Source organism: Hylobates moloch, unplaced genomic scaffold, assembly GCF_009828535.3.
Source record: "Hylobates moloch isolate HMO894 unplaced genomic scaffold, HMol_V3 SCAFFOLD_1, whole genome shotgun sequence".
Taxonomy (NCBI): Eukaryota; Metazoa; Chordata; class Mammalia; order Primates; family Hylobatidae; genus Hylobates; species Hylobates moloch.
Window position 1 is genome coordinate 205,837,468 of NW_026652276.1, and position 12,381 is coordinate 205,849,848.

The 12,381-nt window shown below is 36.1% G+C and overlaps 1 protein-coding gene across 4 annotated transcripts in view; it reads right to left on the reverse strand.

Annotated features, from left to right (window-relative positions):
• POT1 (protection of telomeres 1) overlaps nt 1-12,166 on the reverse strand; it is a 103,464-nt gene extending 91,298 nt beyond the window's left edge. For 3 of the 4 annotated variants that reach the window (XM_032761616.2, XM_032761618.2, XM_032761614.2), the window contains exons 1-2: nt 12,092-12,144; nt 11,119-11,303 (exon numbers count right to left, since the gene is read on the reverse strand). The gene's annotated coding sequence lies outside the window, so the exon portion shown is untranslated. Of the gene's footprint in view, nt 1-11,118; nt 11,304-12,091 lie in introns of all 4 variants that reach the window. The other variant, XM_032761615.2, reaches the window with a different exon arrangement.
• Between the last annotated feature and the right edge of the window lie 215 nt (nt 12,167-12,381).

The window sequence follows — 12,381 nt, forward strand, 5'->3', positions numbered from 1 at the left end:
AAAGCAGGTGCTTTTGTTCCTCTTGTATGTGATCCGACTAGAAGAAAAGTCTCAGAGTAGAGGGGATAATCAGAAAAAATATAAAGTTATAGTTATTGGAATGAGACACACTGGTTTTAGAACAATGAAAAGAGAGCAAAAAACACCTAGGCATGTAAGAAGACACTCCTAGCACCTGCGAAGGGGCCCTAGCACCTGGAGAAGAAAACTCTAGAACTTGGAAAGAGAATCCCTTAGGTCCCAAGAGGTGTAGGGGAGGGGAGGCATTAATCATCTTTGTCTTTCAGAACTCCAGGAACCTCCTTTCCCAAAGAAAAATGTTCTGGTGCTACTCTCAGAAACTACTGGGAAATTTGAAAGTAAATCAACTGCTAAGCCTACCTACCATGCCTCACCCAACTGCTCTAACCATGAGCCCGCAGGGCATGGCCCAGCTCCTGCAGCTTGGATGCTGATTACTTCCAAATGCCATCCATAACTAGGACAAATGGATTACTAAATTAAGACAAATTTAACGAACTGCCCTCAGACAGTCTCTCTGAAAACCAGACCAAACCAAATTACCAGGACTAAACTAGGGGCCTTAGGAGACTACTAGCTAACTAACAACACAAGAGGCATTGTCAACCCATGCTGCCCGCCTATCTATTAACACATACTTCCTGGAGGGGGGACCAACAATTATAAACTGTTTGTTTTCAGGGTTGGCATGTGTGCCACTGGGACTGCGTTTCTTGTGTGAAAGGCAGAAACTAACCAAATAAACAGTGTGACTTGCACCCAGAGGTAGTAATAAGAAACATAAGAAACATTCAAGTCTTCAGTAAAAGACCTTTTTAGGTGATCATGCTATACGTTATGTCAACAGTTTTACCTACAATGGAAGTTATTCTATTAGAAAGGTGGCAGGAAATTTGTCCCTGCCCTTGTTGAAGTGAGCAAAGAAATCTGGAACCTGAGTTAAAAGACAAGCTTTGAAAATTAAAGGACACTGAGAGACTTCTAGAGAGACTGATGTCCCAGAATTACATGTTTACAATTCAAGAGATGAAATCTATAGCTATTCCCTTAAATTCCAAATGACATATTTACATTAAGGAAATTAGGTTTCTCTCCCTCTCTCGGGAGGGGTAAAGCTGAACAGCTGCCCTATATAAACTCCTAGATGCATCATTTCAGCCTTCCTCTCTGAGAGTACAAGAAGTCCCCTTCACACAGCAGGAAGACATCTGGCCCTCACTGCAACGATCTGAATGGGGAGGATGGGCAGGGAGCTATTGCTGAGAATAATATAATTATGTGGTGCTTAACAATAGGGATACATTCTGAAAAATGTGTTATCAGGCAATTTCGTCTTTGTGTGAACATCAGAGTACGCCTAAACCAACCTGGATTGTATAGCCTACTATACACCGAGGCTATACAATATAGCTTATTGCTTTTAAGCTATAAACCTGTACAACATATATGGTATTGAATACTGTAGGCAATTATAAGACAATGGTAAGTATGTATGTATCTAAACATATACAAACCTAGAAAAGGTAGAGTAAAAATACAATACTATGATGTTATGGGATGGACCACCATCATATGTATGCAGTGCAGTGTTGACTGAGATGTTGTATATAGTGCATAACTGTAATGAGTCTGCCTGTATTCTAGAAATCCTGTTTGCTTTTAGGACAAAAATGAGTTAGTATAGATATAAAAAATGTAACACATCCTGTTATGGACTGAATTGTGTTCTCCCAAATTTCAGGTTGAAGCTCTAACCCTCAACAACTCTGAATTTGACTGTATTTGGAGACAGGGCCATTAAAGACGTAGTTTGGTTAAAAAGAGGCCATTAGAATGTGCCCTAATCCAGTCTGACTGGTGTCCCCAAAAGACAATGGCACACACAGAAAGACAACAGAGTCTCAGGTATGCACAGAGAAAAGGCCAGGTGAAGACACAGCGAGAAGGTGAGCATCTGCAAGCCAAGGAGAGAGACCTCAGAAGAAATCAATCCTGCGGCCACTTTGATACTGATCTTCTAGCCTTCGAACTATGAGAAAAGAAATGTTTAAGCCACCCAGTCTGTGGTACTTAGTTATGGCTGACCTGACAAACTAATACATCCTCTATAAAAACTGGGGATTTTCTAAGCTCAGTGCCCCTCAGATGTGCTACCAACTCCGTGTGCACATTATGTACCTGGCCCTGCCCCCATGGGACTTGGGAAGGAAAGAAGAACCAGTGCAAACATAAAGTTCATGTTCCCTGCTGTGCCAATAAGTAATATACTACCTAAATCTATTTGGGTGCCTTGCCTCCTTAACAGCTGAATCTAGAGAAGTGTAGCATGCCAACCTATGAGCTATATCACATACTGTTGCTTAGGAACTATTTGAACACTTGACATTTACTCAAATGAAATAAAAACCTATGTTCAGATAAAAATCTGTACATATATATTTACAGTTGCATTATTTACCATCACAAAAACTGGAAAGAATCCAAATATTCCTACATTGGGCAATGGATGAATAGGCTGCAACAAAATTCTAATCACCAAAAGAAATACTAATGAAAAAAACAACCTGAAAGAATGTCATATGTATCATAGTAAGTGAAAGAAGCCAGATGCAAAAGGCTACATGCTGTATAATGCCATTTATATGAAATTCTTGAAAAACAAAAAAACAAGTGTCAGGAAATTAGTAAGCGGTCATGAGTGGTTAGAGTTGGCAAAACAGCTAACTATAAAATTTTGGAAGGTGATGAACTACTTGATTGTGATTGTGGTTACATACACATTTGCATGTATTCGTCAAAACTCGCAGAAGTGTATGCAAAAAACAGAATGTAGCACTAAAATCCATTTAATAAAATTCAAAAAACATAGATATCTGCAGGCTAGAAAGGGTACGTAAGTACACAATAGAGCTGAAAAATTATTCAGATATGTAAAAGAACACAAATACTTCAATCTTTTTTTTTAAAAAGTGAGCATTCTACATAACAATCTGTTAACCATAAAAAATACATAAAAGCTATTTCCTAGTTTTAACCCTACTAGATACTAATGTGTTCACTTATAGCTAAAAGAATTCATTAATAAAAATGTTAAATTGGACAGGGGCGATGGCTCATGCCTGTAATCCCAGCACTTTGAGAGGTCAAGGTGGGAGGATTGCTTGAGGCTGGGAGTTTGAGACCAGCCTGGGCAACACAGAAAGATCCTGCCTCTATAAAAAAAATTTTTTTTTTAATTAGCTGGGTGTGGTGGCATGTGCCTATAATCCCAGCTACTTGGGAGGCTGAGGTAGGAGGATTCCTTGAGCCCAGGAGTTTGAGGTTACAATGAGCTACAATCATACCACAGCACTCCAGCCTGGATGACAGAGCAAGATCTATCTCTTAAGCAAACAAATAAGAAAATGTTGAAATTGAAAAAATATTTCACTAATGTAAGTAGGAACAAAAATAAAATAAGAACTTAGCAAACTGTCATAGTATTTAACATTTCTATATCAAGCACACAAAACAATAAAAGTATGTCAAAACTAGATGCAGCTCAGAAATAATCAGTATTAATGATATGTCAAAAAGAAATCAAATCATAGCACTTTATTAATAAATACAAGTATACAAGAAATATCACACTGACCAAACGTAAAATAAGTTGAGAATGCTAACAAGCATCTGATAATCATTTAAATGCAATTAAGTAGAAAAGACCAACTGTAATTCATAAAACTTTATTTAATAAGAAAGAAAATTCCAGGAAATAGAAATAAAACTTGAGAAGAAATAAAAAGGTGAGTAAAATGTGTAACAAACAAATGTCTATACGAAGAATACAGACAAGCAAAACTGAAATGTAGATTTCTCTCTATTTATTATCAGATGCATTCTGTCCCTCACCCCCTCAACTAAAATTTAAAAACTCACTAAAAATGCATCCAGAATATTGGATATGGCAGACAAAAGGTTCAGTGAACTCAAAGAGAGAGCAACAGAAATTACTCAACTGAAAATCCTCTCTGCCACACAAATAAAACACAAAATAAAGGAGAAAGGAACAGAATCTCAGAGATCTGTGTTACAGTATCAAACAGCCTAACACATGAACATACACACGTAATTGGCATCCCAAAAAAGAGAAAAGGGTAATAATGTGGCAGAAAAAAAAAACTTCAAGAAATATTATACAATAATTTCCCAAATTTGATGAAAAACACTGAATGAATCCAAGAAGCTCAGTTACCCACAGAGAAGAAATTCAAAGAAAAAGCTTACTTAAGCACATGCCAGTCCAACTGCTAAAACTAAAAGATAAAACAGAAAGGGCGCAGGAAAAAAATGCAAATCACATACGAAACAATAGAATCCAGAAAGCAGTGAACCGGTATCTCTATAGTCCTAAAAGAAAAAAAAAGTCAACACAGAATTCTATATCCAGTAAATATATCCTTGAAAACAAACATGAAATAAAGGCATTTTCAAATGAATGAAAGCTAAGAGAAGTTATCTCCAGCTGAAATATATGAAATAGTAGATGTTTTTCACAATGAAGGGAAATAATGCCCAGGTAAAAATGGATCTACAGGTAAAAATGAAGAACACTAGAAATGGTAAATATGTCAGTAAATATAAAGACTATATTTTTTCCTTCTTTTAATTTCCTTAAAAGATGACTCATTGTTTAAAGCAAAAGTAGTAATATAACGTAGAGTTTATAATACATGTACACGTAAAAGATATAATGAGAATGAGTAAATGTAATTTCACTATTATAAGATTCTTATATTTGTCAAGTGGGAAGAAAAAGCAGGACATGAGAAATAACAAATGTAACATGGGGAGTGGTACAATAGTAGCTGTAAGTATACCTTAGTAAGGATGTATATTGTTAGTACTAGCATAACCACTAAAGGAACAAAACAGGTGTTGCTCGAAGCCAATGGTGAAAATAAAATAGAATAAAAAATATTTAACCCAAAAGAACTCAGGAAGGAGAACAAAAAACAGGAAAAACAAAGGGAACTCAAATTGTTTAACAGACAAACAAAACCATATCAATAATTATTTTACATAAATTGACTATGCTGATTAAATAGTGAGACTGTCAGGCTGGATCAAAAAAGCATGATCCCATTATATGCTAAGAGATACTTAAAATACTAAACCATAAATAAGTTGAAAAAGAAAGGAAATGTTGATACACTCTTAACATAAAGGCCACACTACCACAGGCACCCAAAATCAAAGCCAAAGTATCTTAACCAACAACATATATACAACTTCAGAAAACATTTCTTCGCTACAAATGCAATTTCAAAAGAAACGGAACAAGCAATTGCTACACTAGATGCACAGATATCAAAGGAAGGGCATAGGAAACATGAAAAAGCAGGGAAATATGATATCACCAAAAGACCACAACAATTATCTAGCAATATATATCAATTAAAAAAATTCCTCGAAATGCCAGATCAAGAATCCAAAATAGTGATTTTAAAGAAGTTTAATGAGATGCAAGAGAAATCTGAAAACCAATACAAAGAAATCAGAAAATGAATTCAGGTCATGAATGAGAGATTTACCAATGAGACAGACATCTTTAAAAAAAGAAAAGAAAAGAAAACGGAAACCATGAATTAAAAAATTGAAGAAAATACAAAATATATTCAAAAGATTCAATAGCAGATTAGATCAAGCAAAAGAAAGAATCTCAGAACCTGAAGACAGAACGAAATTTTGAAATAATGCAGTCAGGCAAAAATAGGAAAAAGTATAAAAATGAATGAGCAAAGCCTTTTGAGATGTCCAGGACTACATAAAGCAAACAAATGTAAGAATTATCAGTATTCCTAAGGGGGAAGAGAGATTGGAAAGTTTAAAAAACCTATTTAAGGAAATAATCAACGAAAACTTCCGAAGGCTAGCAAGAGAGTTAGACATCCAGATACAGGAGGCCCAGCTATCCCCAGGAAAATACACTGCAAAGGACTTCATCAAAGCATATTATATTCAGAATGTATAAAGTCAAAGTTAAAAAATAAAAATCTTAAAATTACCAAGAGAAAAGCATCTATCTAGTCACCTATAAAGAAAACATTATAAAACTAATGACTTTTCAGCAGAAATCTTACAGTCCAGAAGAGAAAGAATGACATTCTCCAAGTGCTCAAAACAAACCAAAAAAAACAGTAAGCCAAAATTTTATATCCTGCCAGAATAAGCTTAATAAATAAAAGAGATATAAAAAATTTCCCAGACAAGCAAACAATGCGGGACTCAGTAGAGAAAAAAAGTAGAAAGATCACAAATTAACACACTTAACACACTAGCATCACACCTCAATGAAACTAGAAAAACAAGAACAAACGAAACTCAAGAGTTAGCAGAAGCAAAGAAATAACAAAGATCAGAGCAGAACTAAATGAACAAGAATCCAAAAAAAAAAAAAAAAAAACCCAAAGGATCAATGAAAAAAAAGTTGGTTATTTAAACAGAGAAACAAAATTGATGAACTACCAGCTAGACTAACCAAGAAAAGGAGAGAAAAGATCCAAATAAAATCAGAGAGGAAAAAGGAGACATTACAACTGATACCACAGAAATTCTAAAGGTAATCAGAGACTACTATGTATAACTACATGTCCATAAACTAGAAAATCAACAGAAAATGGATAAATTGCTGGAAACATACAACCTCCCAAGATTGACCCAGGAAGAAAGAGAATTCCTGAACAGATCAATGATGATAGCAAGATTGTATCAGTAATAAAAAAAAATCCCAATAAAAGAAAGTCCAGGACCAGATGGATTCACAGCCTAGATGTACAAAACACAAAAAGCACTAACAGCAAACCACCTGAAACTATTCCAAAACTACTGAGGAGGGAATTCTCCCTAACTCATTCTACAAGGTCAGTATCATCCTGATATCAAAACCAGACAAAGACACACAAAAACAAAAACTACAGACTAGTATCTCTGACGACATCGATGCAAAATTATTAACAAAATACTAGCAAATTGAATCCAACAGCATGTCAAAAAGATCATACACCATGATCAAGTGAGATTTATCTCAGGGATGCAAGGATAGTTCAACATATGTAAATCAATAAGTGTTATACATCACATAAACAGAATTAAGGACAAAAACCAGACGATCATCCCAACAGATGAAGAAAAAGCATTTGATAAAATTCATCTTCCATTCATGACAAAATTCCTCAACAAACTAGACAGAGAAGGAACATCCCTCAACATAATAAAGGCCATATATGACAAATCTACAGCCAACATAATACTGAATTGGGGAAAAGTTGAAAAGACTCCCTCTAAGAACTGGAACAAGATAAGGATATCCTCTTTCACCACTCTTATTCAATATAGTATTGCAAGTCCTAGCAAGAACAATCAGGCAAGAGAAAAAAACAAAAGGCATCCAAATTGGGAAAGAAGTAGTTAAATTACCATAGTTGGCTAATGATATGCTCTTGTATACAGAAAGCCCTTAAGACTCCACAAAAAATCTCTTAGGTTGGTAAATTAAGTAAAGCTTCAGGATACAAAATCAATGTACAAAAATCAGTAGTGTTTCTATACACCAATAAAAATCTAGCTGAGGACCAAATCAAGAATGCAATCCCATTTACAATAGCTACAAAAATAAAATAAAATACCTAGGAATATATTTAATTAACAAGGTGAAAGATCTCTGCAAGGAAAACGACAAAGGACGGATGAAAGAAATTGTAAACAACATAAAAAAATGGAAAAACATCCCATGCTCGTGGATCAGAAGAATTAATATTATTAAAACGAACATACTTCCCAAAGCTACAGGTTCAATGCAATCCTTGTCAAATTACTGATGTCATTCTTCACAGAATTAGAAAAAACAATTCTAAAGTTCATATGGAACCAAAAAAGAACCCAAATTGCCAAAGCAATCCTAATCAAAAAGAACAACGCTGGAGGTACACATTGCCTCACTTCAAAATGTATTACAAGGCTATAGCAACCAAAATAGCATGGTACTAGTATAAAAGTAGACACACAGATAAATGGAACAAAATAGAGAAACCAGAAATAAAGTCAAATACTTACAGCCAACTGATCTATGACAAAGATGGCAAGAACACTACACTGGGGAGAAGACACACTTTTCAATTAATGGTGCTGGGAAAACTGGATTGCCACCTGCAGAAGAGTGAAACTGGAACGTATATGTCACCATACACGAAAATAAACTTAAGATGGATTAAAGATTTGAATGTAAGACCCAAAACTATAAAAATACTAGAAGAAAACCTAGGAAAAACTCTTCGAGATATTGGTTTAGGCAAACAATTCATGACTAAGACCTCAAAAGCGCAGGCAATAAAAACACAAATAGACAAATGAAACTTAATTAAGCTAAAAAGCTTCTGTGCTACAAAAGAAATAATCAACAGAATGAACAATCTCAGGAATGAGAGAAAATATTTGCAAACTATACATTCAACAGGGGACTAATATCCAGAATTTACAAGGTACTCAACCAAAAAACCCCCAAATAAGCCCATTAAAAAGTGGGCTAAGGACATGAACATTTTTCAGAAGATAAACAAATAGCCAAAAAGCACATGATAAAATGTTCAATATAACTAATCATCAGTAAAATGCAGATTAAAACCACAATGAAATATCACCTTACACCAATCAGAATGGGTATTAAAAAGACAAAGAAAAAACAGACATTGGGGTGCAAAGAAAAAGGAACTGTTATACACCGTCGGTGAGAATGTACATTAGTACAACCTCTATGGAAAACAGTATAATGAGTTTTCAAATAACTAAAAATAGAACTACCATTTGATCCAGCAATCCCACTACTGGGTATGTACCCAAAGGAAAAGAAATCATTAAATAAAAAAGAGACCTGCACTCATACGTATACCACAGCAGTATTCAAAATCACAAAGATATGAAATCAACCAAAGGGTACATCGATGGAGGACTGCATTTAAAAAGTCATATATGTACACAATACTATTTAGACATTAAAAAGAATGAAATTATGTCTTTCGCAGCAACATGGATAGAAATGGAGACCGTTATCTTAAGTGAAACAACTGAGACACAGAAAGAGAAATACTGCATGTTCTCACTCAAAAATGTGAGCTAAGTAATGTGTACACACGGAAGCAGAGTGTACAGAGATGCACAATGGAAACTTGGAGGGGTAGGGGATTAGGAGTGGAGTGGATGATGGGAGGTTGCTTCGTGGGTACAAGCTGCATTGCTCCAGTGACAGATGCACTGAAGTCCCTTACTTTACCACAGTGTTATAGATCAACATATCAAAACTGCACTTGTTTCCCACACCTATTTACAAAACAAATTTTACAAAATTTGTTTAAATTATCAAAAGTATCACAACTCATTTCTTGAAAGACATTTTCTGCTTTCATTTTTTCACCTGACATTCAATCCTCAAACTACTGAAAAATGAATTTGCCTCTTAGTGTTTAAGCAAAACTAATTTTTCCAAGTGATCAATAATTTCTTGGTTATTAGAATGAACAGATACTTTTCAGACCTTTGAGCATCTAACAGCAACATAATGCTCTGGTTAGTAGCAAAGACAATGGGAATGCAAATCACTGCTCAGCCACTTACCGGCTATCAGACCTTGAATAAATCACTTAACCTGTGTTTGTTTTCCAGCTATAAAACGAGAATAATACTGAGAGTTCTTAGGATTAAGAGATTACATATGCAAAGCATTTAGGAGAGTGCCTACTAGACAACAATCGTATACAAGTGTTATTGAAACTTGCATTCTTACGTATCAAAAACTCCTGAGTTTCTTCCTCCTTTTCTACACCATCTCTGCTTCTTATTCATGCTACTTTCTTTCACTGACTCCTTCAACATGGTTCTCTTCTCTTCTACGCTTTGGCTCAAACCCATCTAAATCAGAGTCCCTTTGGGCTTCAAACTCCCCAATCCACTTGCATACTGGACACTACTATTTATATACCTCTAAAGACCTTTCAAATATGACCAAAATTGAACTCATCATGTTTCTCCCTAAGTATGTACCCCCTATTTTCTTCTCCTTGCTGGCTAGGAATTAGAAACAGAAGTTTCCTGAATTTCTCTTTGCCACTCTAGTCTAATTGTTCTCTAAGACCTACTGATTCTGCTTCTTTATCCTGTCAAATCTAAAGGAAATCATCTATATTCAAATTCCTGCTCTACTACATATCATCAATATGATCTCAGGCAAATTGCTTAACCTTTCTGAAACACAGTGTCTTTAGTAACAGTACCTATGTCATAGGTCTTTGTGGTGATTAAATAATATATGTAAAGCACTTAAAACACTACCTAACGCATGAAAAAAATGCAATGAATGTTAACTTTAGTTATTATTATTACTATCTTTTTTCAATCTCCTTCCCATCATCCCCTCTGCCACTGGCCCAGATCACCAACTCTCACCTGAACTACTGTAATTGCCTCTTAACTAAACATCTTTCCTCTAATCTTGCATTTGCCAATATATTCTCTACCTAGAAGCAAAGTTTTTTGAACTCAAAGTAAATCATCTCTTTCTCCTGCTAAAACCTACTAAAGACTTCCCATAGCTTTTAGAGTAATATCCAAATTCCTCAACATGCACATAAGGACTGCTTTTTACCCCAAAGGAAGGTACAGCACAGTCTGTTATCCCGTAAGTTCCAGCTCAACTTTCCTGACCTGTCAGAACCAAAAGCTCTCTCATGTTCACATATCACAATGCTAGTATCACACCTACTAATTTTAATTGGAGATCAGGTGATTGATCTGTCAGACCCCCACAGAAATGTGATTACCTTTAGTTCCGGGACTATATTTATTCATCTTTGTACCTCAGAAACGTACTCCAATGTTTTACACACGAATTTGATAATTGTTCGCTAAATAAGTACTGAATAAGAATAACTTATTGAAATATTCAATCTCAAATGTTATGATAAAGATAAAAACCATACCTAAACCAGTTCTCATAAATAAACTCAACATTTAAAAACTGCATTCCTTTTAGTAGGAAAAAGCATTCTGAGTTGCAGAAATTCTTACCTGAATGTATTTCTTGCTATAATTGTAACCTGGCTGCAGGGATCCGAAATCTACTTTATGTAATTTACTCAGCGGCTGAACTTCAGGCACCCCATTGACTTCCTTTATTAATTCAAGTGGCATATCAGTTCTGCTTCACACTGATGTCCAAAGCAAATTCAACTAGGGAATTTGACAACTTGCTGCTGAAGATACAAAACCAGTGTTTTACCCAAAATGCAGTCAATAATTTGCTTTAAGTCTCTTTGACTTAGTAATGCTTTTCCTTATTATAGTTAACACGGTTCAGGGTTGGGGGTGACAGGAGCATGGATTATTTTACAATTTTATTGCAAAGATCAATACAAAACATTCTCCCAAGGAACTGAAACTTAACCATTTTCTACTAAGCTGCGTAAAGTACCTCTAAAAAGCCAGTTTTAAGATCTGTAACGTCACTAACAACCGCCTTTAACATTGTGCTTTAAAATGTAAAATTTATTGGGGAAGAGGGAGGCCGAAAAATCGTGTTTTTTTTAACCCCCACAGGAGTTGTAATATAGTATAGGCAAATTGTGCACCAAAAGCTTCGTACTCCAAGATGTTTCTGTGCCCCCCTCCACCCGCTAAATAAACGAAAAAACAAAAATTACTAAACTGAAATTAACTTCTGCATCCTAGGCTCAACCTTATTTCACAGATCTCTTGACGGGGACACTCACTAGTGTCGATATCTAATTTTAATGTTTGCGCACCAACCTTCCCCCAAGCCACCTGAGCTCTGTGAGGGCGGGGACTTGGACTTAACTCCTGTCTGCTTCTCCCAAAACACCAAGAAAGATGCTGAACACAGCAGGCTCGACATAAACACTCGTAAGAAAGCGTTTCTCTGCGATAATTACATCAAATTTTGATCTAAACTAATTCAATCCCGGGCCCGTTCCGTCTGGTACCCACTCAAATGAACACACCAAACCTTACAAATTTCACTCACCCGCACTCTACAGAGAACCCTAGGAAGAGTTTAGGCGGGCGCGCACGTGACGTCACACGCACGCTGACGGTCCAGCTCCACGCATGCGTGCAGGATCCCTGGGCATAGCCGCTTGTTCGCCCGCGGTGGACTAGCTGCGTAAAGGTTCACACGCTGATAGCGCCTGGAGGTTTGGCGAAATACTGACAGGATGCGGCGCCAACGGGAGCTTAGGGCCAAGTTACAGGCCCCGCCCAGTCCGGTCACATCCCCCGGAATTCTCGGCGCTCGCCTTAGCTCCGCCCCCAGTC